The following is a 25,450-nucleotide window of genomic DNA, read 5'->3' on the forward strand; positions in this document are numbered from 1 at the left end:
AGCAGCAGCCACCTTCAGTCTGCTGCTGGACAGCCAGCAGCAGCAGCAGCAGGAGAGGTAATTAATCAGCAACCCTCCTGCTAAGGGTAGACAGCTGCTCGTTCCACCCCCCCCCCCCGCCTTAATTGGTTCTCCTCCCTTCCAACGGTGTTGAGGCGGGTGGGAACAGCCGGGGGTTGAGGGTACTGTGCTAAAAGAGGTGGAGTTATGCAGATCTAAAACGCGTGGATTGCAGCAGCAGCAAGCCGAAAAGTGCAGGCATGTGAGGGATCTAGAGGTTGACAGCATGTCTTCTTAACGGGAGTCCAGGTGGCCATCTCCACAAATGGACTTTTCAGAATCCTTGGGTGGCACCGTAGTCGGAAACCAATTCTGGTTATCGCTTCTCGGCCTTTTGGCTAAGATCAAGTGTAGTATCTGTTCTTATCAGTTTAATATCTGATACGTCCCCTATCTGGGGACCATATATTAAATGGATTTTTAGAACAGGGAGATGGAAAAAGAGCTTGCTCTGTCCACTCCATGCATTGACCTGGTATTGCAGTATCTCCAGGACCGGTGCACCCCTTCTTTAATGCAGTTTCTAAAATCAGAAAGAATTGAATTCAATGCTTTTTGTTCATTTTGCTTGTTTGTCGGATTTTGGGATGGACTCTTTGGCTTTGCTTTTCTTCTCCTCATTGGATTTTTCATGCTAAAAGTTGCAGAAGCCAGATGACAAGCTCATTTTGGTTCAACTTCAGCAACTGTGCATTGCATTGCCATGTAATGTAATGTAATGCAATGCTATCTATCTAGCTCTCCCTCTATACTTCCTTTTGGATAAACAGACATATTAGGCAAGCATTTTGGAGCTTTCACCTAAATAACTACAGGTGGTGAGATAAGCTGCACAATATCATTGACCTTTCAGTATATTGTTGCACACACACCATCTATTTAGCAAATGCCCTTGTTATCAACAGCAGCCTTTTAAACTCACCTGAGCTAACAGGTATGTGAGCTGGTTACTCTGCTGCGCTTAAAATTTCTTTTTTGGTTTGCTACAATGCCTTTTCTGAAACGTTGTCTCCCTCTGCTGGAACACTGACTTCTTTCATTTAATGCCTGCAGACTATAAAAGAGAAACCAACCCAAAAAGTTTGGTTGATTAGTCTGTGGCATTCTTTTAAACTGTTGCTTATGGCGGTCTCTGTGAGCTTCTCAGTGACATTCAGCCATCCAGGTATCCCGCCTGCAGTAGACGGAATGTGGCAATGGAACGCTGGCTGCGCGTGTCATAATAGGCTCTGAGCCTTTATATACCTGCGCACAGCAGCAGCCACCTTCAGTCTGCTGCTGGACAGCCAGCAGCAGCAGCAGCAGGAGAGGTAATTAATCAGCAACCCTCCTGCTAAGGGTAGACAGCTGCTCGTTCCACCCCCCCCCCGCCTTAATTGGTTCTCCTCCCTTCCAACGGTGTTGAGGCGGGTGGGAACATCCGGGGGTTGAGGGTACTGTGCTAAAAGAGGTGGAGTTATGCAGATCTAAAACGCGTGGATTGCAGCAGCAGCAAGCCGAAAAATGCAGGCATGTGAGGGATCTAGAGGTTGACAGCATGTCTTCTTAACGGGAGTCCAGGTGGCCATCTCCACAAATGGACTTTTCAGAATCCTTGGGTGGCACCGTAGTCGGAAACCAATTCTGGTTATCGCTTCTCGGCCTTTTGGCTAAGATCAAGTGTAGTATCTGTTCTTATCAGTTTAATATCTGATACGTCCCCTATCTGGGGACCATATATTAAATGGATTTTTAGAACAGGGAGATGGAAAAAGAGCTTGCTCTGTCCACTCCACGCATTGACCTGGTATTGCAGTATCTCCAGGACCGGTGCACCCCTTCTTTAATGCAGTTTCTAAAATCAGAAAGAATTGAATTCAATGCTTTTTGTTCATTTTGCTTGTTTGTCGGATTTTGGGATGGACTCTTTGGCTTTGCTTTTCTTCTCCTCATTGGATTTTTCATGTTAAAAGTTGCAGAAGCCAGATGACAAGCTCATTTTGGTTCAACTTCAGCAACTGTGCATTGCATTGCCATGTAATGTAATGTAATGCAATGCTATCTATCTAGCTCTCCCTCTATACTTCCTTTTGGATAAACAGACATATTAGGCAAGCATTTTGGAGCTTTCACCTAAATAACTACAGGTGGTGAGATAAGCTGCACAATATAATTGACCTTTCAGTATATTGTTGCACACACACCATCTATTTAGCAAATGCCCTTGTTATCAACAGCAGCCTTTTAAACTCACCTGAGCTAACAGGTATGTGAGCTGGTTACTCTGCTGCGCTTAAAATTTCTTTTTTGGTTTGCTACAATGCCTTTTCTGAAACGTTGTCTCCCTCTGCTGGAACACTGACTTCTTTCATTTAATGCCTGCAGACTATAAAAGAGAAACCAACCCAAAAAGTTTGGTTGATTAGTCTGTGGCATTCTTTTAAACTGTTGCTTATGGCGGTCTCTGTGAGCTTCTCAGTGACATTCAGCCATCCAGGTATCCCGCCTGCAGTAGACGGAATGTGGCAATGGAACGCTGGCTGCGCGTGTCATAATAGGCTCTGAGCCTTTATATACCTGCGCACAGCAGCAGCCACCTTCAGTCTGCTGCTGGACAGCCAGCAGCAGCAGCAGCAGGAGAGGTAATTAATCAGCAACCCTCCTGCTAAGGGTAGACAGCTGCTCGTTCCACCCCCCCCCGCCTTAATTGGTTCTCCTCCCTTCCAACGGTGTTGAGGCGGGTGGGAACAGCCGGGGGTTGAGGGTACTGTGCTAAAAGAGGTGGAGTTATGCAGATCTAAAACGCGTGGATTGCAGCAGCAGCAAGCCGAAAAGTGCAGGCATGTGAGGGATCTAGAGGTTGACAGCATGTCTTCTTAACGGGAGTCCAGGTGGCCATCTCCACAAATGGACTTTTCAGAATCCTTGGGTGGCACCGTAGTCGGAAACCAATTCTGGTTATCGCTTCTCGGCCTTTTGGCTAAGATCAAGTGTAGTATCTGTTCTTATCAGTTTAATATCTGATACGTCCCCTATCTGGGGACCATATATTAAATGGATTTTTAGAACAGGGAGATGGAAAAAGAGCTTGCTCTGTCCACTCCACGCATTGACCTGGTATTGCAGTATCTCCAGGACCGGTGCACCCCTTCTTTAATGCAGTTTCTAAAATCAGAAAGAATTGAATTCAATGCTTTTTGTTCATTTTGCTTGTTTGTCGGATTTTGGGATGGACTCTTTGGCTTTGCTTTTCTTCTCCTCATTGGATTTTTCATGTTAAAAGTTGCAGAAGCCAGATGACAAGCTCATTTTGGTTCAACTTCAGCAACTGTGCATTGCATTGCCATGTAATGTAATGTAATGCAATGCTATCTATCTAGCTCTCCCTCTATACTTCCTTTTGGATAAACAGACATATTAGGCAAGCATTTTGGAGCTTTCACCTAAATAACTACAGGTGGTGAGATAAGCTGCACAATATAATTGACCTTTCAGTATATTGTTGCACACACACCATCTATTTAGCAAATGCCCTTGTTATCAACAGCAGCCTTTTAAACTCACCTGAGCTAACAGGTATGTGAGCTGGTTACTCTGCTGCGCTTAAAATTTCTTTTTTGGTTTGCTACAATGCCTTTTCTGAAACGTTGTCTCCCTCTGCTGGAACACTGACTTCTTTCATTTAATGCCTGCAGACTATAAAAGAGAAACCAACCCAAAAAGTTTGGTTGATTAGTCTGTGGCATTCTTTTAAACTGTTGCTTATGGCGGTCTCTGTGAGCTTCTCAGTGACATTCAGCCATCCAGGTATCCCGCCTGCAGTAGACGGAATGTGGCAATGGAACGCTGGCTGCGCGTGTCATAATAGGCTCTGAGCCTTTATATACCTGCGCACAGCAGCAGCCACCTTCAGTCTGCTGCTGGACAGCCAGCAGCAGCAGCAGCAGGAGAGGTAATTAATCAGCAACCCTCCTGCTAAGGGTAGACAGCTGCTCGTTCCACCCCCCCCCCGCCTTAATTGGTTCTCCTCCCTTCCAACGGTGTTGAGGCGGGTGGGAACAGCCGGGGGTTGAGGGTACTGTGCTAAAAGAGGTGGAGTTATGCAGATCTAAAACGCGTGGATTGCAGCAGCAGCAAGCCGAAAAGTGCAGGCATGTGAGGGATCTAGAGGTTGACAGCATGTCTTCTTAACGGGAGTCCAGGTGGCCATCTCCACAAATGGACTTTTCAGAATCCTTGGGTGGCACCGTAGTCGGAAACCAATTCTGGTTATCGCTTCTCGGCCTTTTGGCTAAGATCAAGTGTAGTATCTGTTCTTATCAGTTTAATATCTGATACGTCCCCTATCTGGGGACCATATATTAAATGGATTTTTAGAACAGGGAGATGGAAAAAGAGCTTGCTCTGTCCACTCCACGCATTGACCTGGTATTGCAGTATCTCCAGGACCGGTGCACCCCTTCTTTAATGCAGTTTCTAAAATCAGAAAGAATTGAATTCAATGCTTTTTGTTCATTTTGCTTGTTTGTCGGATTTTGGGATGGACTCTTTGGCTTTGCTTTTCTTCTCCTCATTGGATTTTTCATGTTAAAAGTTGCAGAAGCCAGATGACAAGCTCATTTTGGTTCAACTTCAGCAACTGTGCATTGCATTGCCATGTAATGTAATGTAATGCAATGCTATCTATCTAGCTCTCCCTCTATACTTCCTTTTGGATAAACAGACATATTAGGCAAGCATTTTGGAGCTTTCACCTAAATAACTACAGGTGGTGAGATAAGCTGCACAATATAATTGACCTTTCAGTATATTGTTGCACACACACCATCTATTTAGCAAATGCCCTTGTTATCAACAGCAGCCTTTTAAACTCACCTGAGCTAACAGGTATGTGAGCTGGTTACTCTGCTGCACTTAAAATTTCTTTTTTGGTTTGCTACAATGCCTTTTCTGAAACGTTGTCTCCCTCTGCTGGAACACTGACTTCTTTCATTTAATGCCTGCAGACTATAAAAGAGAAACCAACCCAAAAAGTTTGGTTGATTAGTCTGTGGCATTCTTTTAAACTGTTGCTTATGGCGGTCTCTGTGAGCTTCTCAGTGACATTCAGCCATCCAGGCCTGCAGTAGACGGAATGTGGCAATGGAACGCTGGCTGCGCGTGTCATAATAGGCTCTGAGCCTTTATATACCTGCGCACAGCAGCAGCCACCTTCAGTCTGCTGCTGGACAGCCAGCAGCAGCAGCAGCAGGAGAGGTAATTAATCAGCAACCCTCCTGCTAAGGGTAGACAGCTGCACGTTCCACCCCCCCCCGCCTTAATTGGTTCTCCTCCCTTCCAACGGTGTTGAGGCGGGTGGGAACAGCCGGGGGTTGAGGGTACTGTGCTAAAAGAGGTGGAGTTATGCAGATCTAAAACGCGTGGATTGCAGCAGCAGCAAGCCGAAAAGTGCAGGCATGTGAGGGATCTAGAGGTTGACAGCATGTCTTCTTAACGGGAGTCCAGGTGGCCATCTCCACAAATGGACTTTTCAGAATCCTTGGGTGGCACCGTAGTCGGAAACCAATTCTGGTTATCGCTTCTCAGCCTTTTGGCTAAGATCAAGTGTAGTATCTGTTCTTATCAGTTTAATATCTGATACGTCCCCTATCTGGGGACCATATATTAAATGGATTTTTAGAACAGGGAGATGGAAAAAGAGCTTGCTCTGTCCACTCCACGCATTGACCTGGTATTGCAGTATCTCCAGGACCGGTGCACCCCTTCTTTAATGCAGTTTCTAAAATCAGAAAGAATTGAATTCAATGCTTTTTGTTCATTTTGCTTGTTTGTCGGATTTTGGGATGGACTCTTTGGCTTTGCTTTTCTTCTCCTCATTGGATTTTTCATGTTAAAAGTTGCAGAAGCCAGATGACAAGCTCATTTTGGTTCAACTTCAGCAACTGTGCATTGCATTGCCATGTAATGTAATGTAATGCAATGCTATCTATCTAGCTCTCCCTCTATACTTCCTTTTGGATAAACAGACATATTAGGCAAGCATTTTGGAGCTTTCACCTAAATAACTACAGGTGGTGAGATAAGCTGCACAATATAATTGACCTTTCAGTATATTGTTGCACACACACCATCTATTTAGCAAATGCCCTTGTTATCAACAGCAGCCTTTTAAACTCACCTGAGCTAACAGGTATGTGAACTGATTACTCTGCTGCGCTTAAAATTTCTTTTTTGGTTTGCTACAATGCCTTTTCTGAAACGTTGTCTCCCTCTGCTGGAACACTGACTTCTTTCATTTAATGCCTGCAGACTATAAAAGAGAAACCAACCCAAAAAGTTTGGTTGATTAGTCTGTGGCATTCTTTTAAACTGTTGCTTATGGCGGTCTCTGTGAGCTTCTCAGTGACATTCAGCCATCCAGGTATCCCGCCTGCAGTAGACGGAATGTGGCAATGGAACGCTGGCTGCGCGTGTCATAATAGGCTCTGAGCCTTTATATACCTGCGCACAGCAGCAGCCACCTTCAGTCTGCTGCTGGACAGCCAGCAGCAGCAGCAGCAGGAGAGGTAATTAATCAGCAACCCTCCTGCTAAGGGTAGACAGCTGCTCGTTCCACCCCCCCCCCCCGCCTTAATTGGTTCTCCTCCCTTCCAACGGTGTTGAGGCGGGTGGGAACAGCCGGGGGTTGAGGGTACTGTGCTAAAAGAGGTGGAGTTATGCAGATCTAAAACGCGTGGATTGCAGCAGCAGCAAGCCGAAAAGTGCAGGCATGTGAGGGATCTAGAGGTTGACAGCATGTCTTCTTAACGGGAGTCCAGGTGGCCATCTCCACAAATGGACTTTTCAGAATCCTTGGGTGGCACCGTAGTCGGAAACCAATTCTGGTTATCGCTTCTCGGCCTTTTGGCTAAGATCAAGTGTAGTATCTGTTCTTATCAGTTTAATATCTGATACGTCCCCTATCTGGGGACCATATATTAAATGGACTTTTAGAACAGGGAGATGGAAAAAGAGCTTGCTCTGTCCACTCCACGCATTGACCTGGTATTGCAGTATCTCCAGGACCGGTGCACCCCTTCTTTAATGCAGTTTCTAAAATCAGAAAGAATTGAATTCAATGCTTTTTGTTCATTTTGCTTGTTTGTCGGATTTTGGGATGGACTCTTTGGCTTTGCTTTTCTTCTCCTCATTGGATTTTTCATGTTAAAAGTTGCAGAAGCCAGATGACAAGCTCATTTTGGTTCAACTTCAGCAACTGTGCATTGCATTGCCATGTAATGTAATGTAATGCAATGCTATCTATCTAGCTCTCCATCTATACTTCCTTTTGGATAAACAGACATATTAGGCAAGCATTTTGGAGCTTTCACCTAAATAACTACAGGTGGTGAGATAAGCTGCACAATATAATTGACCTTTCAGTATATTGTTGCACACACACCATCTATTTAGCAAATGCCCTTGTTATCAACAGCAGCCTTTTAAACTCACCTGAGCTAACAGGTATGTGAGCTGGTTACTCTGCTGCGCTTAAAATTTCTTTTTTGGTTTGCTACAATGCCTTTTCTGAAACGTTGTCTCCCTCTGCTGGAACACTGACTTCTTTCATTTAATGCCTGCAGACTATAAAAGAGAAACCAACCCAAAAAGTTTGGTTGATTAGTCTGTGGCATTCTTTTAAACTGTTGCTTATGGCTGTCTCTGTGAGCTTCTCAGTGACATTCAGCCATCCAGGTATCCCGCCTGCAGTAGACGGAATGTGGCAATGGAACGCTGGCTGCGCGTGTCATAATAGGCTCTGAGCCTTTATATACCTGCGCACAGCAGCAGCCACCTTCAGTCTGCTGCTGGACAGCCAGCAGCAGCAGCAGCAGGAGAGGTAATTAATCAGCAACCCTCCTGCTAAGGGTAGACAGCTGCTCGTTCCACCCCCCCCCCCGCCTTAATTGGTTCTCTTCCCTTCCAACGGTGTTGAGGCGGGTGGGAACAGCCGGGGGTTGAGGGTACTGTGCTAAAAGAGGTGGAGTTATGCAGATCTAAAACGCGTGGATTGCAGCAGCAGCAAGCCGAAAAGTGCAGGCATGTGAGGGATCTAGAGGTTGACAGCATGTCTTCTTAACGGGAGTCCAGGTGGCCATCTCCACAAATGGACTTTTCAGAATCCTTGGGTGGCACCGTAGTCGGAAACCAATTCGGGTTATCGCTTCTCGGCCTTTTGGCTAAGATCAAGTGTAGTATCTGTTCTTATCAGTTTAATATCTGATACGTCCCCTATCTGGGGACCATATATTAAATGGATTTTTAGAACAGGGAGATGGAAAAAGAGCTTGCTCTGTCCACTCCACGCATTGACCTGGTATTGCAGTATCTCCAGGACCGGTGCACCCCTTCTTTAATGCAGTTTCTAAAATCAGAAAGAATTGAATTCAATGCTTTTTGTTCATTTTGCTTGTTTGTCGGATTTTGGGATGGACTCTTTGGCTTTGCTTTTCTTCTCCTCATTGGATTTTTCATGTTAAAAGTTGCAGAAGCCAGATGACAAGCTCATTTTGGTTCAACTTCAGCAACTGTGCATTGCATTGCCATGTAATGTAATGTAATGCAATGCTATCTATCTAGCTCTCCCTCTATACTTCCTTTTGGATAAACAGACATATTAGGCAAGCATTTTGGAGCTTTCACCTAAATAACTACAGGTGGTGAGATAAGCTGCACAATATAATTGACCTTTCAGTATATTGTTGCACACACACCATCTATTTAGCAAATGCCCTTGTTATCAACAGCAGCCTTTTAAACTCACCTGAGCTAACAGGTATGTGAGCTGGTTACTCTGCTGCGCTTAAAATTTCTTTTTTGGTTTGCTACAATGCCTTTTCTGAAACGTTGTCTCCCTCTGCTGGAACACTGACTTCTTTCATTTAATGCCTGCAGACTATAAAAGAGAAACCAACCCAAAAAGTTTGGTTGATTAGTCTGTGGCATTCTTTTAAACTGTTGCTTATGGCGGTCTCTGTGAGCTTCTCAGTGACATTCAGCCATCCAGGTATCCCGCCTGCAGTAGACGGAATGTGGCAATGGAACGCTGGCTGCGCGTGTCATAATAGGCTCTGAGCCTTTATATACCTGCGCACAGCAGCAGCCACCTTCAGTCTGCTGCTGGACAGCCAGCAGCAGCAGCAGGAGAGGTAATTAATCAGCAACCCTCCTGCTAAGGGTAGACAGCTGCTCGTTCCACCCCCCCCCCGCCTTAATTGGTTCTCCTCCCTTCCAACGGTGTTGAGGCGGGTGGGAACAGCCGGGGGTTGAGGGTACTGTGCTAAAAGAGGTGGAGTTATGCAGATCTAAAACGCGTGGATTGCAGCAGCAGCAAGCCGAAAAGTGCAGGCATGTGAGGGATCTAGAGGTTGACAGCATGTCTTCTTAACGGGAGTCCAGGTGGCCATCTCCACAAATGGACTTTTCAGAATCCTTGGGTGGCACCGTAGTCGGAAACCAATTCTGGTTATCGCTTCTCGGCCTTTTGGCTAAGATCAAGTGTAGTATCTGTTCTTATCAGTTTAATATCTGATACGTCCCCTATCTGGGGACCATATATTAAATGGATTTTTAGAACAGGGAGATGGAAAAAGAGCTTGCTCTGTCCACTCCACGCATTGACCTGGTATTGCAGTATCTCCAGGACCGGTGCACCCCTTCTTTAATGCAGTTTCTAAAATCAGAAAGAATTGAATTCAATGCTTTTTGTTCATTTTGCTTGTTTGTCGGATTTTGGGATGGACTCTTTGGCTTTGCTTTTCTTCTCCTCATTGGATTTTTCATGTTAAAAGTTGCAGAAGCCAGATGACAAGCTCATTTTGGTTCAACTTCAGCAACTGTGCATTGCATTGCCATGTAATGTAATGTAATGCAATGCTATCTATCTAGCTCTCCCTCTATACTTCCTTTTGGATAAACAGACATATTAGGCAAGCATTTTGGAGCTTTCACCTAAATAACTACAGGTGGTGAGATAAGCTGCACAATATAATTGACCTTTCAGTATATTGTTGCACACACACCATCTATTTAGCAAATGCCCTTGTTATCAACAGCAGCCTTTTAAACTCACCTGAGCTAACAGGTATGTGAGCTGGTTACTCTGCTGCGCTTAAAATTTCTTTTTTGGTTTGCTACAATGCCTTTTCTGAAACGTTGTCTCCCTCTGCTGGAACACTGACTTCTTTCATTTAATGCCTGCAGACTATAAAAGAGAAACCAACCCAAAAAGTTTGGTTGATTAGTCTGTGGAATTCTTTTAAACTGTTGCTTATGGCGGTCTCTGTGAGCTTCTCAGTGACATTCAGCCATCCAGGTATCCCGCCTGCAGTAGACGGAATGTGGCAATGGAACGCTGGCTGCGCGTGTCATAATAGGCTCTGAGCCTTTATATACCTGCGCACAGCAGCAGCCACCTTCAGTCTGCTGCTGGACAGCCAGCAGCAGCAGCAGCAGGAGAGGTAATTAATCAGCAACCCTCCAGCTAAGGGTAGACAGCTGCTCGTTCCACCCCCCCCCGCCTTAATTGGTTCTCCTCCCTTCCAACGGTGTTGAGGCGGGTGGGAACAGCCGGGGGTTGAGGGTACTGTGCTAAAAGAGGTGGAGTTATGCAGATCTAAAACGCGTGGATTGCAGCAGCAGCAAGCCGAAAAGTGCAGGCATGTGAGGGATCTAGAGGTTGACAGCATGTCTTCTTAACGGGAGTCCAGGTGGCCATCTCCACAAATGGACTTTTCAGAATCCTTGGGTGGCACCGTAGTCGGAAACCAATTCTGGTTATCGCTTCTCGGCCTTTTGGCTAAGATCAAGTGTAGTATCTGTTCTTATCAGTTTAATATCTGATACGTCCCCTATCTGGGGACCATATATTAAATGGATTTTTAGAACAGGGAGATGGAAAAAGAGCTTGCTCTGTCCACTCCACGCATTGACCTGGTATTGCAGTATCTCCAGGACCGGTGCACCCCTTCTTTAATGCAGTTTCTAAAATCAGAAAGAATTGAATTCAATGCTTTTTGTTCATTTTGCTTGTTTGTCGGATTTTGGGATGGACTCTTTGGCTTTGCTTTTCTTCTCCTCATTGGATTTTTCATGTTAAAAGTTGCAGAAGCCAGATGACAAGCTCATTTTGGTTCAACTTCAGCAACTGTGCATTGCATTGCCATGTAATGTAATGTAATGCAATGCTATCTATCTAGCTCTCCCTCTATACTTCCTTTTGGACAAACAGACATATTAGGCAAGCATTTTGGAGCTTTCACCTAAATAACTACAGGTGGTGAGATAAGCTGCACAATATAATTGACCTTTCAGTATATTGTTGCACACACACCATCTATTTAGCAAATGCCCTTGTTATCAACAGCAGCCTTTTAAACTCACCTGAGCTAACAGGTATGTGAGCTGGTTACTCTGCTGCGCTTAAAATTTCTTTTTTGGTTTGCTACAATGCCTTTTCTGAAACGTTGTCTCCCTCTGCTGGAACACTGACTTCTTTCATTTAATGCCTGCAGACTATAAAAGAGAAACCAACCCAAAAAGTTTGGTTGATTAGTCTGTGGCATTCTTTTAAACTGTTGCTTATGGCGGTCTCTGTGAGCTTCTCAGTGACATTCAGCCATCCAGGTATCCCGCCTGCAGTAGACGGAATGTGGCAATGGAACGCTGGCTGCGCGTGTCATAATAGGCTCTGAGCCTTTATATACCTGCGCACAGCAGCAGGCACCTTCAGTCTGCTGCTGGACAGCCAGCAGCAGCAGCAGCAGGAGAGGTAATTAATCAGCAACCCTCCTGCTAAGGGTAGACAGCTGCTCGTTCCACCCCCCCCCCGCCTTAATTGGTTCTCCTCCCTTCCAACGGTGTTGAGGCGGGTGGGAACAGCCGGGGGTTGAGGGTACTGTGCTAAAAGAGGTGGAGTTATGCAGATCTAAAACGCGTGGATTGCAGCAGCAGCAAGCCGAAAAGTGCAGGCATGTGAGGGATCTAGAGGTTGACAGCATGTCTTCTTAACGGGAGTCCAGGTGGCCATCTCCACAAATGGACTTTTCAGAATCCTTGGGTGGCACCGTAGTCGGAAACCAATTCTGGTTATCGCTTCTCGGCCTTTTGGCTAAGATCAAGTGTAATATCTGTTCTTATCAGTTTAATATCTGATACGTCCCCTATCTGGGGACCATATATTAAATGGATTTTTAGAACAGGGAGATGGAAAAAGAGCTTGCTCTGTCCACTCCACGCATTGACCTGGTATTGCAGTATCTCCAGGACCGGTGCACCCCTTCTTTAATGCAGTTTCTAAAATCAGAAAGAATTGAATTCAATGCTTTTTGTTCATTTTGCTTGTTTGTCGGATTTTGGGATGGACTCTTTGGCTTTGCTTTTCTTCTCCTCATTGGATTTTTCATGTTAAAAGTTGCAGAAGCCAGATGACAAGCTCATTTTTGTTCAACTTCAGCAACTGTGCATTGCATTGCCATGTAATGTAATGTAATGCAATGCTATCTATCTAGCTCTCCCTCTATACTTCCTTTTGGATAAACAGACATATTAGGCAGGCATTTTGGAGCTTTCACCTAAATAACTACAGGTGGTGAGATAAGCTGCACAATATAATTGACCTTTCAGTATATTGTTGCACACACACCATCTATTTAGCAAATGCCCTTGTTATCAACAGCAGCCTTTTAAACTCACCTGAGCTAACAGGTATGTGAGCTGGTTACTCTGCTGGGCTTAAAATTTCTTTTTTGGTTTGCTACAATGCCTTTTCTGAAACGTTGTCTCCCTCTGCTGGAACACTGACTTCTTTCATTTAATGCCTGCAGACTATAAAAGAGAAACCAACCCAAAAAGTTTGGTTGATTAGTCTGTGGCATTCTTTTAAACTGTTGCTTATGGCGGTCTCTGTGAGCTTCTCAGTGACATTCAGCCATCCAGGTATCCCGCCTGCAGTAGACGGAATGTGGCAATGGAACGCTGGCTGCGCGTGTCATAATAGGCTCTGAGCCTTTATATACCTGCGCACAGCAGCAGCCACCTTCAGTCTGCTGCTGGACAGCCAGCAGCAGCAGCAGCAGGAGAGGTAATTAATCAGCAACCCTCCTGCTAAGGGTAGACAGCTGCTCGTTCCACCCCCCCCCCCCCGCCTTAATTGGTTCTCCTCCCTTCCAACGGTGTTGAGGCGGGTGGGAACAGCCGGGGGTTGAGGGTACTGTGCTAAAAGAGGTGGAGTTATGCAGATCTAAAACGCGTGGATTGCAGCAGCAGCAAGCCGAAAAGTGCAGGCATGTGAGGGATCTAGAGGTTGACAGCATGTCTTCTTAACGGGAGTCCAGGTGGCCATCTCCACAAATGGACTTTTCAGAATCCTTGGGTGGCACCGTAGTCGGAAACCAATTCTGGTTATCGCTTCTCGGCCTTTTGGCTAAGATCAAGTGTAGTATCTGTTCTTATCAGTTTAATATCTGATACGTCCCCTATCTGGGGACCATATATTAAATAGATTTTTAGAACAGGGAGATGGAAAAAGAGCTTGCTCTGTCCACTCCACGCATTGACCTGGTATTGCAGTATCTCCAGGACCGGTGCACCCCTTCTTTAATGCAGTTTCTAAAATCAGAAAGAATTGAATTCAATGCTTTTTGTTCATTTTGCTTGTTTGTCGGATTTTGGGATGGACTCTTTGGCTTTGCTTTTCTTCTCCTCATTGGATTTTTCATGTTAAAAGTTGCAGAAGCCAGATGACAAGCTCATTTTTGTTCAACTTCAGCAACTGTGCATTGCATTGCCATGTAATGTAATGTAATGCAATGCTATCTATCTAGCTCTCCCTCTATACTTCCTTTTGGATAAACAGACATATTAGGCAAGCATTTTGGAGCTTTCACCTAAATAACTACAGGTGGTGAGATAAGCTGCACAATATAATTGACCTTTCAGTATATTGTTGCACACACACCATCTATTTAGCAAATGCCCTTGTTATCAACAGCAGCCTTTTAAACTCACCTGAGCTAACAGGTATGTGAGCTGGTTACTCTGCTGGGCTTAAAATTTCTTTTTTGGTTTGCTACAATGCCTTTTCTGAAACGTTGTCTCCCTCTGCTGGAACACTGACTTCTTTCATTTAATGCCTGCAGACTATAAAAGAGAAACCAACCCAAAAAGTTTGGTTGATTAGTCTGTGGCATTCTTTTAAACTGTTGCTTATGGCGGTCTCTGTGAGCTTCTCAGTGACATTCAGCCATCCAGGTATCCCGCCTGCAGTAGACGGAATGTGGCAATGGAACGCTGGCTGCGCGTGTCATAATAGGCTCTGAGCCTTTATATACCTGCGCACAGCAGCAGCCACCTTCAGTCTGCTGCTGGACAGCCAGCAGCAGCAGCAGCAGGAGAGGTAATTAATCAGCAACCCTCCTGCTAAGGGTAGACAGCTGCTCGTTCCACCCCCCCCCCCCCCGCCTTAATTGGTTCTCCTCCCTTCCAACGGTGTTGAGGCGGGTGGGAACAGCCGGGGGTTGAGGGTACTGTGCTAAAAGAGGTGGAGTTATGCAGATCTAAAACGCGTGGATTGCAGCAGCAGCAAGCCGAAAAGTGCAGGCATGTGAGGGATCTAGAGGTTGACAGCATGTCTTCTTAACGGGAGTCCAGGTGGCCATCTCCACAAATGGACTTTTCAGAATCCTTGGGTGGCACCGTAGTCGGAAACCAATTCTGGTTATCGCTTCTCGGCCTTTTGGCTAAGATCAAGTGTAGTATCTGTTCTTATCAGTTTAATATCTGATACGTCCCCTATCTGGGGACCATATATTAAATAGATTTTTAGAACAGGGAGATGGAAAAAGAGCTTGCTCTGTCCACTCCACGCATTGACCTGGTATTGCAGTATCTCCAGGACCGGTGCACCCCTTCTTTAATGCAGTTTCTAAAATCAGAAAGAATTGAATTCAATGCTTTTTGTTCATTTTGCTTGTTTGTCGGATTTTGGGATGGACTCTTTGGCTTTGCTTTTCTTCTCCTCATTGGATTTTTCATGTTAAAAGTTGCAGAAGCCAGATGACAAGCTCATTTTGGTTCAACTTCAGCAACTGTGCATTGCATTGCCATGTAATCTAATGTAATGCAATGCTATCTATCTAGCTCTCCCTCTATACTTCCTTTTGGATAAACAGACATATTAGGCAAGCATTTTGGAGCTTTCACCTAAATAACTACAGGTGGTGAGATAAGCTGCACAATATAATTGACCTTTCAGTATATTGTTGCACACACACCATCTATTTAGCAAATGCCCTTGTTATCAACAGCAGCCTTTTAAACTCACCTGAGCTAACAGGTATGTGAGCTGGTTACTCTGCTGCGCTTAAAATTTCTTTTTTGGTTTGCTACAATGCCTTTTCTGAAACGTTGTCTCCCTCTGCTGGAACACTGACTTCTTTCATTTAATGCCTGCAGACTATAAAAGAGAAACCAACCCAAAAAGTTTGGTTGATTAGTCTGTGGCATTCTTTTAAACTGTTGCTTATGGCGGTCACTGTGAGCTTCTTAGTGACATTCAGCCATCCAGGTATCCCGCCTGCAGTAGACGGAATGTGGCAATGGAACGCTGGCTGCGCGTGTCATAATAGGCTCTGAGCCTTTATATACCTGCGCACAGCAGCAGCCACCTTCAGTCTGCTGCTGGACAGCCAGCAGCAGCAGCAGCAGGAGAGGTAATTAATCAGCAACCCTCCTGCTAAGGGTAGACAGCTGCTCGTTCCACCCCCCCCCCGCCTTAATTGGTTCTCCTCCCTTCCAACGGTGTTGAGGCGGGTGGGAACAGCCGGGGGTTGAGGGTACTGTGCTAAAAGAGGTGGAGTTATGCAGATCTAAAACGCGTGGATTGCAGCAGCAGCAAGCCGAAAAGTGCAGGCATGTGAGGGATCTAGAGGTTGACAGCATGTCTTCTTAACGGGAGTCCAGGTGGCCATCTCCACAAATGGACTTTTCAGAATCCTTGGGTGGCACCGTAGTCGGAAACCAATTCTGGTTATCGCTTCTCGGCCTTTTGGCTAGGATCAGGTGCAGTGATCTAACGGTTGCTGCCTTGGTCTCGGCTAGGAGGTGCCTGGGGTACCCGACTTGTTGGCCTTGGGGGATCGCTCTCTCTTAACGGAGGGAGCTTCACCCCCTTGCAGCTATTGGCAGGTCGGCTTAGTCCCCGGACAACGGGGAGCGATCGCGTCTTGTCTTCGTGGCGACCCGAGGAAATAAGGGCGTTTTCCTTTGCTGAGCTTTATCGCTTAGTGGGCTGTGTAAGTTCTTGGGGTACCCCTCCCTCGGTCTTGGGTTTGTTCCTGCTTTTGTGAGATTCATTCCCTTGTTACTATTGGGGGAGGGCTTAGTCCCTGAGGGCCGAAAATGCCTTTTTCTTTTGGATTTGCGGTGGGGGAGACTCCACTGCGACAGTCCATTAGAATCATGGTGGATGAATGCCAGCGCCATGAGAAGAATCTGCAGTACATCGTGCATGAGATTCTTTTTGGGTTCTTCCACCTGGAGCGAGATAAGATCCTGTGTCTTTATGATCAGGAATTCCGTGGGCGATATACCATTTCCTTTATGGCTAAATCATGCTGTGATAATATCCATGCAGCACTGATGGTTGCGGACAAGGACGATGAGAGACTGAACGGGCTGAGCTTTGACTTCCTGTACGGTGAAGAGGAAGTACCCTTGGTGATCTTCATGTACAGCCCATTCGTCTCTGAGGGCGATATCGAAACCTTTTTGAAGCGTTACTGCAAGTCAGTGCGCTTCTCACATGATATCCTCAACTCCCAGCGCTTCTGGAATGGGAAGAGGAAATACCTGGTGAAGTTCCATCCAGATCAGAGCGGCATTGGTGGTCTTCACCACCCGCCTGCTAATTTTGCCATTGGTAATGTCAGGGGATTCCTACGCTACCCAGGAATGCCCCTTCAATGCCGGAATTGTCATGAATATGGGCATACACGAGAAAATTGTACAAGGGCTCATGTAGTCTTTTGCAACAAGTGCGGTAAGAGTGGGCACACCTCCGCTACGTGTGACTCTGAGATCGTATGTAACCTATGTGGGAAGGCAGGTCACGCCTTCAGGAATTGTCCGAGCAAAAAGTCAAAAACATATGACATGTTTAAGTCAGGTCAACTGACTATCCAAGAATACTTCGGAGGGAGTATTACTACACCTGCCCCTGGACCTGGGTTGGCGCACGCTGACGGGTCCGGACCAAATCCTTCAACGGCTCCGCCAGAGGGCCCGCTGGTAGTTCCACAGAAGGACGGTCGTAGGGGTTCCATAAGATTAACCGAGGGTTCGCTCTCTGTGGAATTGATCGATGTTCTGGCTCTAGATGTTGCCGTATCTCAGAGTCAAGAGGAAGGGTCCTCATCCAGCATGAATGCACCACCGGCATTATGTGGAACTGAGGAGACCTCTAGTACCCCGATTAAGCAAGCACCCAGATTCGCCACACCATCATCGGTGATCTTGGGTAAGGGCAAAAAGGGTACGCTCCTTAATCGATCAACCAGTGTGTCAGAAAGAGAGACCTCTAGGGCGCGAAGTAAAAAGGACCTGGCTAAGACCCAGTCGAGCCCTGGTCCTCGAACCAGAAGTCGCAGTAGTTCCGTGACCAGACCAGAGGACAAGACGACCCAGAGGGATGACACCCGTTCCATAGACCAGACCGCCATGAGGACTGCAGATGCACAGGACTTGGAAAAGATGGACAGCTCCCAGCCTCTGAAAAGGCAACGGGAGGACGTAAAGCAACCTGATATCCAAAGAAAACACGGATGTCGAGGTCCAGATGAGGAGCCAAAAGTGGATGATGCCTTTTTACCTGCTTCAGATCCCGGTAATATTAAACAAATCCTGACCCCTGGAGATGCGGAGGAGGAGGTGCCGTGTATTGACTTCTTCCCATCTTCAGATCCTGATTCTTCTTAATGTCTGTTCCTCTTAAAATCTCCTCACTAAATGTGAGGTCCCTAAAGAGCCCTACACGTAGGGCTGCTTTATTTTCTTATTTAGAGACATTGGACTTTGATTTCTGCTTTCTACAAGAATGTGGTATACAGAGTAATTTAAATTATAAGGACTTAAAAGAAGACTGGAAACTGGGCGTTTCTGTGTGGTCCGGTGCTAATGACTGTCGTGCTGCCGGAGTTGGACTACTTTGCCGTGGACATTCTACCATCATTCAATCTGTGACTGAAATTATACCTGGCAGAGCTATTTTAATACATCTTGTTTTTAATGGACTTTCTTTACGTTCATTAAATGTGTACGCTCCTCCTGGGAAGCAGGAAAGGGCGGATTTACTTGAAATATTGCCATTATTTTGTGTTGGGTCAACCCCCCTGCTAGTGGGAGGAGATTTTAATTGTTTACGTGATGGGGAATCCCGGCAGGGTGGGGATGTGAATCGTAAAGACCGTACCTCCTATTTGTTGAAAAGTTTAATTGATGATTTTAGATTACAGGACTGCTGGAAGGAACTCTTGCCGGCGGATCCAGGTGTTACATGGTCCAATGGAAGAGTTTCTTCTAGAATTGATTTCATATTTGCTTCTACTGCCTTTAAACCTTGTAAATGTTTTCTTTTATCTAATTTATTCTCTGATCATAAAGTTTTATCTGTGTTTTTAGAGTTAGCAGGGGAACAAAATACCTCAAGAGGCCCATGGAGATTAAATACAACTCTCCTAGAGGATATTGATATTCAAAAGAGGTTTGTGCAGGCCTACCAGTGCTGGCAATCAAAGAGAGACCCCCGCGCCTCGATGCTGGATTGGTGGGAGAGCATTAAACCTAAGATTAAATTATTTTTTATTAAGGCAGGGAAAATGAAAGCAAAAAAGAAAAAGCAGTGGTTTTATGTTTTTAATATGAGATTACAAGTACTCTTTAAACTAAAAGAAGTTGGTATTGATGTGGATGATGATATTGCAAATCTTAAGTCTGAAATAAAAAATGCTCTTAATGAAAAAGGAAAACAAATAATTTTTAACTCCCATGTACAGCACCTGGAGGAAGGAGAGAAATGCTCCCGATTCTTCTTCAAAAAGGTAATGGGGAGGAGGGACGCAATCCTAAATCTTGAAGGTGAAAATGATATTAAGGGTATGTTAGGAAAAGCTTTTAATTTTTATCAACTTCTTTTTAACACTAAAGTTATAGATCCATCCTTTTTAGAGTATGCTATTAATTCCCTTGATTTTAAGTTAGATATTTTAGACCAGGGTATTTTATCTAGGGATCTCACCAGTGAGGAACTTTTACAGATTTTTAAAGTTTCTCCAGTGGGAAAGCCCCTGGGGAAGATGGTCTACCGATTGAGTTTTATCTGACTTTTTGGGGAATTTTAAAGAACGATATGTTTTTATTGTTTAAAGAAGCTTTTAATACTAATAAATTACCCCCATCTTGGAGGAGAGGTCTGGTATCTTTAATATATAAAAAAGGGGATAGGAGCCAACTTAAAAACTGGCGGCCTATTACGCTTTTAAACCTTGATTATAAAATTTTAGCTAAACTTATTGCAGTCCGTTTAAAACCCTTTATAGCCAAATTAATTCACCCTAACCAGGTATGTGGTGTTCCCGGAAGAACCATAGCTGAGCCCCTCAACATAATTAGGGATACCATATGGTATTCAAAAGAGAGAAGTCAAAACCTTGCTATTTTATCCTTAGACTTTGAAAAAGCTTTTGACAGGGTATCGCATGAATTTCTTTTTATGGTTCTTAAAAAAATGGCGTTTCCAGAGAAAATTTTAACCCGCATTATGCTTTTATATCATTCTTGTTTTAGTCAAATTTCTGTAAATGGGTTTTTAACGAAGGGGGTTCCTCTATTATCAGGGGTGAAACAAGGGTGCCCTCTCTCACCACTGCTCTTTATCTGTGTTATGGAACCACTATTAACCATACTGAGAAAAGATAAAGTAATTAAAGGGGTACCTATTCCCGGGAGTAGGGGTATGCAACTTAAAGCCCTAAGTTACATGGATGATGTTACCATACTATGTCCAGATTCCACATCTCTGAGGAGGGTATTGAGAAACACACAATTTTTCTGTGAAGCCTCAGGTTTTAAATTAAATATAGATAAATGTGACTGTTTTAATGTGGGGGGATGGGACTCCTCTTTGACCCCTGGGATAGTGATACAGAAAAATCACATAAAAATTTTAGGAATTATTTTTAACCAAGCCAATGAGGGGGACCCTAACTGGGACTCTGCAATGGATAAAATAGAAAAAAAGATCTCATTGTGGAATTTAAGGAACCTTAGTATGGAAGGTAAAATTTTAATTATTAAAGCCGTTTTAATTCCCATTATGTTGTATGTTGCAATGGTGTTTCCCCCTTCCAATTTACAAATCAAGAAAGTAACAAGAATTGTTTTTATGTTTTTATGGGGTTCAAAAATGGAAAAGTTAAAAAGAGATCTGATGTACAAATGTAAATCTAATGGAGGTAAAGATGTACCCAATTTTTTTACCTTTTTCCATATAAAGTATTTCTGCTTCTGTTTTAAGGTTTTTAAATCTGATGGCATTTTTAGTTATTTTTTAAAATATGCAGCAGGAATGATTTTTAAAAGGTGGTTTAGCCTACCTTTAAGTTCTCCTGTGCTCCTGTGCCCACCTAAACAGTATGTGATACTTGAGAAAACGGTCAGACTTTTAGGTCTCCAGGAATTGGAGCCTGATATATTGGGGGACCAAAGGAAGGTATCTATTGCTTGCAGACACTCTGAGGACACAATTCCTGTCTCCAATTTTTCACAGGCAAGGTCCAAAACGGTGTGGCGAAATGTGTACGGGAAATATCTTGCAAATGTACACAAGGACCTTGCCTGGGCTATCGTCCACCAGTGCCTCCCTACCCGTGAGTTTCAACATAGGCGGGGGCTGGTGGTGAGAGCCAAATGTCCAAGAGATATATGCGGGGAAAGTGAGTCTGTATTGCATCTCTTTTGGAATTGTCATTTTGCACAGGAGGTTTGGAGAAAGGTAGGCCCACTTTTAAAATGGGCATGTGGCCTGAAAGATTTTAATCACTTTTATGTCTTTTATGGTCTTTTTAAGTGTCCAAATTTTAAACAATTCCGAGTTGCCTGGATTATTATTAATTGTTTTAAAAATGCCATGTGGAAAGTTAGAAATATTTTACTCTTCAAACATGATCATATTGATTCAACAGACTGTATAAAAATTGCTTTAAGTGAAATGTATATTTACTATCTCAGAGATAAAAAACTGTATGGAGCAAAAGAAGCGGCTTCTATGTGGTGTGTACAATTATGGAACACAATTAGTGGTAATTAAATAAACCCAAGTACATCTGTAATTATGATTTTCTTAATTGTTACAATGGTTTTATGATGGTAAATTGTGTTTTTTACAAAAAACTTGAATTGATTATTATCATGTTTTATCATTTTATTGTAATGTTATAAATGTACTTTTTTAAAACCTTTGTAAATATACTTTGGAATCAATAAAATTGCGTTGAAACCTTATCTGTTCTTATCAGTTTAATATCTGATACGTCCCCTATCTGGGGACCATATATTAAATGGATTTTTAGAACAGGGAGATGGAAAAAGAGCTTGCTCTGTCCACTCCACGCATTGACCTGGTATTGCAGTATCTCCAGGACCGGTGCACCCCTTCTTTAATGCAGTTTCTAAAATCAGAAAGAATTGAATTCAATGCTTTTTGTTCATTTTGCTTGTTTGTCGGATTTTGGGATGGACTCTTTGGCTTTGCTTTTCTTCTCCTCATTGGATTTTTCATGTTAAAAGTTGCAGAAGCCAGATGACAAGCTCATTTTGGTTCAACTTCAGCAACTGTGCATTGCATTGCCATGTAATGTAATGTAATGCAATGCTATCTATCTAGCTCTCCCTCTATACTTCCTTTTGGATAAACAGACATATTAGGCAAGCATTTTGGAGCTTTCACCTAAATAACTACAGGTGGTGAGATAAGCTGCACAATATAATTGACCTTTCAGTATATTGTTGCACACACACCATCTATTTAGCAAAGGCCCTTGTTATCAACAGCAGCCTTTTAAACTCACCTGAGCTAACAGGTATGTGAGCTGATTACTCTGCTGCGCTTAAAATTTCTTTTTTGGTTTGCTACAATGCCTTTTCTGAAACGTTGTCTCCCTCTGCTGGAACACTGACTTCTTTCATTTAATGCCTGCAGACTATAAAAGAGAAACCAACCCAAAAAGTTTGGTTGATTAGTCTGTGGCATTCTTTTAAACTGTTGCTTATGGCGGTCTCTGTGAGCTTCTCAGTGACATTCAGCCATCCAGGTATCCCGCCTGCAGTAGACGGAATGTGGCAATGGAACGCTGGCTGCGCGTGTCATAATAGGCTCTGAGCCTTTATATACCTGCGCACAGCAGCAGCCACCTTCAGTCTGCTGCTGGACAGCCAGCAGCAGCAGCAGCAGGAGAGGTAATTAATCAGCAACCCTCCTGCTAAGGGTAGACAGCTGCTCGTTCCACCCCCCCCCCGCCTTAATTGGTTCTCCTCCCTTCCAACGGTGTTGAGGCGGGTGGGAACAGCCGGGGGTTGAGGATACTGTGCTAAAAGAGGTGGAGTTATGCAGATCTAAAACGCATGGATTGCAGCAGCAGCAAGCCGAAAAGTGCAGGCATGTGAGGGATCTAGAGGTTGACAGCATGTCTTCTTAACGGGAGTCCAGGTGGCCATCTCCACAAATGGACTTTTCAGAATCCTTGGGTGGCACCGTAGTCGGAAACCAATTCTGGTTATCGCTTCTCGGCCTTTTGGCTAAGATCAAGTGTAGTATCTGTTCTTATCAGTTTAATATCTGATACGTCTCCTATCTGGGGACCATATATTAAATGGATTTTTAGAACAGGGAGATGGAAAAAGAGCTTGCTCTGTCCACTCCACGCATTGACCTGGTATTGCAGTATCTCCAGGACCGGTGCACCCCTTCTTTAATGCAGTTTCTAAAATCAGAAAGAATTGAATTCAATGCTTTTTGTTCATTTTGCTTGTTTGTCGGATTTTGGGATGGACTCTTTGGCTCTGCTTTTCTTCTCCTCATTGGATTTTTCATGTTAAAAGTTGCAGAAGCCAGATGACAAGCTCATTTTGGTTCAACTTCAGCAACTGTGCATTGCATTGCCATGTAATGTAATGTAATGCAATGCTATCTATCTAGCTCTCCCTCTATACTTCCTTTTGGATAAACAGACATATTAGGCAAGCATTTTGGAGCTTTCACCTAAATAACTACAGGTGGTGAGATAAGCTGCACAATATAATTGACCTTTCAGTATATTGTTGCACACACACCATCTATTTAGCAAATGCCCTTGTTATCAACAGCAGCCTTTTAAACTCACCTGAGCTAACAGGTATGTGAGCTGGTTACTCTGCTGCGCTTAAAATTTCTTTTTTGGTTTGCTACAATGCCTTTTCTGAAACGTTGTCTCCCTCTGCTGGAACACTGACTTCTTTCATTTAATGCCTGCAGACTATAAAAGAGAAACCAACCCAAAAAGTTTGGTTGATTAGTCTGTGGCATTCTTTTAAACTGTTGCTTATGGCGGTCTCTGTGAGCTTCTCAGTGACATTCAGCCATCCAGGTATCCCGCCTACAGTAGATGGAATGTGGCAATGGAACGCTGGCTGCGCGTGTCATAATAGGCTCTGAGCCTTTATATACCTGCGCACAGCAGCAGCCACCTTCAGTCTGCTGCTGGACAGCCAGCAGCAGCAGCAGCAGGAGAGGTAATTAATCAGCAACCCTCCTGCTAAGGGTAGACAGCTGCTCGTTCCACCCCCCCCCCGCCTTAATTGGTTCTCCTCCCTTCCAACGGTGTTGAGGCGGGTGGGAACAGCCGGGGGTTGAGGGTACTGTGCTAAAAGAGGTGGAGTTATGCAGATCTAAAACGCGTGGATTGCAGCAGCAGCAAGCCGAAAAGTGCAGGCATGTGAGGGATCTAGAGGTTGACAGCATGTCTTCTTAACGGGAGTCCAGGTGGCCATCTCCACAAATGGACTTTTCAGAATCCTTGGGTGGCACCGTAGTCGGAAACCAATTCTGGTTATCGCTTCTCGGCCTTTTGGCTAAGATCAAGTGTAGTATCTGTTCTTATCAGTTTAATATCTGATACGTCCCCTATCTGGGGACCATATATTAAATGGATTTTTAGAACAGGGAGATGGAAAAAGAGCTTGCTCTGTCCACTCCACGCATTGACCTGGTATTGCAGTATCTCCAGGACCGGTGCACCCCTTCTTTAATGCAGTTTCTAAAATCAGAAAGAATTGAATTCAATGCTTTTTGTTCATTTTGCTTGTTTGTCGGATTTTGGGATGGACTCTTTGGCTTTGCTTTTCTTCTCCTCATTGGATTTTTCATGTTAAAAGTTGCAGAAGCCAGATGACAAGCTCATTTTGGTTCAACTTCAGCAACTGTGCATTGCATTGCCATGTAATGTAATGTAATGCAATGCTATCTATCTAGCTCTCCCTCTATACTTCCTTTTGGATAAACAGACATATTAGGCAAGCATTTTGGAGCTTTCACCTAAATAACTACAGGTGGTGAGATAAGCTGCACAATATAATTGACCTTTCAGTATATTGTTGCACACACACCATCTATTTAGCAAATGCCCTTGTTATCAACAGCAGCCTTTTAAACTCACCTGAGCTAACAGGTATGTGAGCTGGTTACTCTGCTGCGCTTAAAATTTCTTTTTTGGTTTGCTACAATGCCTTTTCTGAAACGTTGTCTCCCTCTGCTGGAACACTGACTTCTTTCATTTAATGCCTGCAGACTATAAAAGAGAAACCAACCCAAAAAGTTTGGTTGATTAGTCTGTGGCATTCTTTTAAACTGTTGCTTATGGCGGTCTCTGTGAGCTTCTCAGTGACATTCAGCCATCCAGGTATCCCGCCTGCAGTAGACGGAATGTGGCAATGGAACGCTGGCTGCGCGTGTCATAATAGGCTCTGAGCCTTTATATACCTGCGCACAGCAGCAGCCACCTTCAGTCTGCTGCTGGACAGCCAGCAGCAGCAGCAGCAGGAGAGGTAATTAATCAGCAACCCTCCTGCTAAGGGTAGACAGCTGCTCGTTCCACCCCCCCCCGCCTTAATTGGTTCTCCTCCCTTCCAACGGTGTTGAGGCGGGTGGGAACAGCCGGGGGTTGAGGGTACTGTGCTAAAAGAGGTGGAGTTATGCAGATCTAAAACGCGTGGATTGCAGCAGCAGCAAGCCGAAAAGTGCAGGCATGTGAGGGATCTAGAGGTTGACAGCATGTCTTCTTAACGG

The 25,450-nt window shown here is 44.4% G+C and overlaps 15 non-coding genes across 15 annotated transcripts; all 15 read left to right on the plus strand.

Annotated features, from left to right (window-relative positions):
- The first annotated feature begins 378 nt into the window (after positions 1-378).
- LOC141242651 (U2 spliceosomal RNA) lies at positions 379-569 on the plus strand. The gene has a single exon (XR_012307049.1). It is a non-coding gene; the product is annotated as a U2 spliceosomal RNA (small nuclear RNA).
- Positions 570-1,689: 1,120 nt separating this feature from the next.
- On the plus strand, positions 1,690-1,880 carry LOC141242501 (U2 spliceosomal RNA). Its single transcript, XR_012306908.1, has one exon. It is a non-coding gene; the product is annotated as a U2 spliceosomal RNA (small nuclear RNA).
- A 1,119-nt stretch (positions 1,881-2,999) lies between these two features.
- Positions 3,000-3,190, plus strand: LOC141242502 (U2 spliceosomal RNA). The gene has a single exon (XR_012306909.1). It is a non-coding gene; the product is annotated as a U2 spliceosomal RNA (small nuclear RNA).
- A 1,120-nt stretch (positions 3,191-4,310) lies between these two features.
- LOC141242503 (U2 spliceosomal RNA) lies at positions 4,311-4,501 on the plus strand. Its single transcript, XR_012306910.1, has one exon. It is a non-coding gene; the product is annotated as a U2 spliceosomal RNA (small nuclear RNA).
- A 1,112-nt stretch (positions 4,502-5,613) lies between these two features.
- LOC141242654 (U2 spliceosomal RNA) lies at positions 5,614-5,804 on the plus strand. The gene has a single exon (XR_012307052.1). It is a non-coding gene; the product is annotated as a U2 spliceosomal RNA (small nuclear RNA).
- Positions 5,805-6,926: 1,122 nt separating this feature from the next.
- LOC141242660 (U2 spliceosomal RNA) lies at positions 6,927-7,117 on the plus strand. The gene has a single exon (XR_012307058.1). It is a non-coding gene; the product is annotated as a U2 spliceosomal RNA (small nuclear RNA).
- A 1,121-nt stretch (positions 7,118-8,238) lies between these two features.
- LOC141242504 (U2 spliceosomal RNA) lies at positions 8,239-8,429 on the plus strand. Its single transcript, XR_012306911.1, has one exon. It is a non-coding gene; the product is annotated as a U2 spliceosomal RNA (small nuclear RNA).
- A 1,117-nt stretch (positions 8,430-9,546) lies between these two features.
- On the plus strand, positions 9,547-9,737 carry LOC141242506 (U2 spliceosomal RNA). Its single transcript, XR_012306913.1, has one exon. It is a non-coding gene; the product is annotated as a U2 spliceosomal RNA (small nuclear RNA).
- Positions 9,738-10,856: 1,119 nt separating this feature from the next.
- LOC141242507 (U2 spliceosomal RNA) lies at positions 10,857-11,047 on the plus strand. Its single transcript, XR_012306914.1, has one exon. It is a non-coding gene; the product is annotated as a U2 spliceosomal RNA (small nuclear RNA).
- A 1,120-nt stretch (positions 11,048-12,167) lies between these two features.
- Positions 12,168-12,358, plus strand: LOC141242669 (U2 spliceosomal RNA). Its single transcript, XR_012307066.1, has one exon. It is a non-coding gene; the product is annotated as a U2 spliceosomal RNA (small nuclear RNA).
- A 1,123-nt stretch (positions 12,359-13,481) lies between these two features.
- Positions 13,482-13,672, plus strand: LOC141242735 (U2 spliceosomal RNA). The gene has a single exon (XR_012307117.1). It is a non-coding gene; the product is annotated as a U2 spliceosomal RNA (small nuclear RNA).
- A 1,124-nt stretch (positions 13,673-14,796) lies between these two features.
- Positions 14,797-14,987, plus strand: LOC141242759 (U2 spliceosomal RNA). The gene has a single exon (XR_012307129.1). It is a non-coding gene; the product is annotated as a U2 spliceosomal RNA (small nuclear RNA).
- Positions 14,988-21,597: 6,610 nt separating this feature from the next.
- Positions 21,598-21,786, plus strand: LOC141242714 (U2 spliceosomal RNA). The gene has a single exon (XR_012307107.1). It is a non-coding gene; the product is annotated as a U2 spliceosomal RNA (small nuclear RNA).
- A 1,120-nt stretch (positions 21,787-22,906) lies between these two features.
- On the plus strand, positions 22,907-23,097 carry LOC141242662 (U2 spliceosomal RNA). Its single transcript, XR_012307059.1, has one exon. It is a non-coding gene; the product is annotated as a U2 spliceosomal RNA (small nuclear RNA).
- A 1,120-nt stretch (positions 23,098-24,217) lies between these two features.
- Positions 24,218-24,408, plus strand: LOC141242508 (U2 spliceosomal RNA). The gene has a single exon (XR_012306915.1). It is a non-coding gene; the product is annotated as a U2 spliceosomal RNA (small nuclear RNA).
- The last annotated feature ends 1,042 nt before the right edge of the window (positions 24,409-25,450 follow it).

The sequence above is a fragment of the Phyllobates terribilis genome, unplaced genomic scaffold (genome assembly GCF_046119375.1).
Source record: "Phyllobates terribilis strain yellow unplaced genomic scaffold, ASM4611937v1 Scaffold_1049__1_contigs__length_452226, whole genome shotgun sequence".
In the NCBI taxonomy this organism is placed as follows: Eukaryota; Metazoa; Chordata; class Amphibia; order Anura; family Dendrobatidae; genus Phyllobates; species Phyllobates terribilis.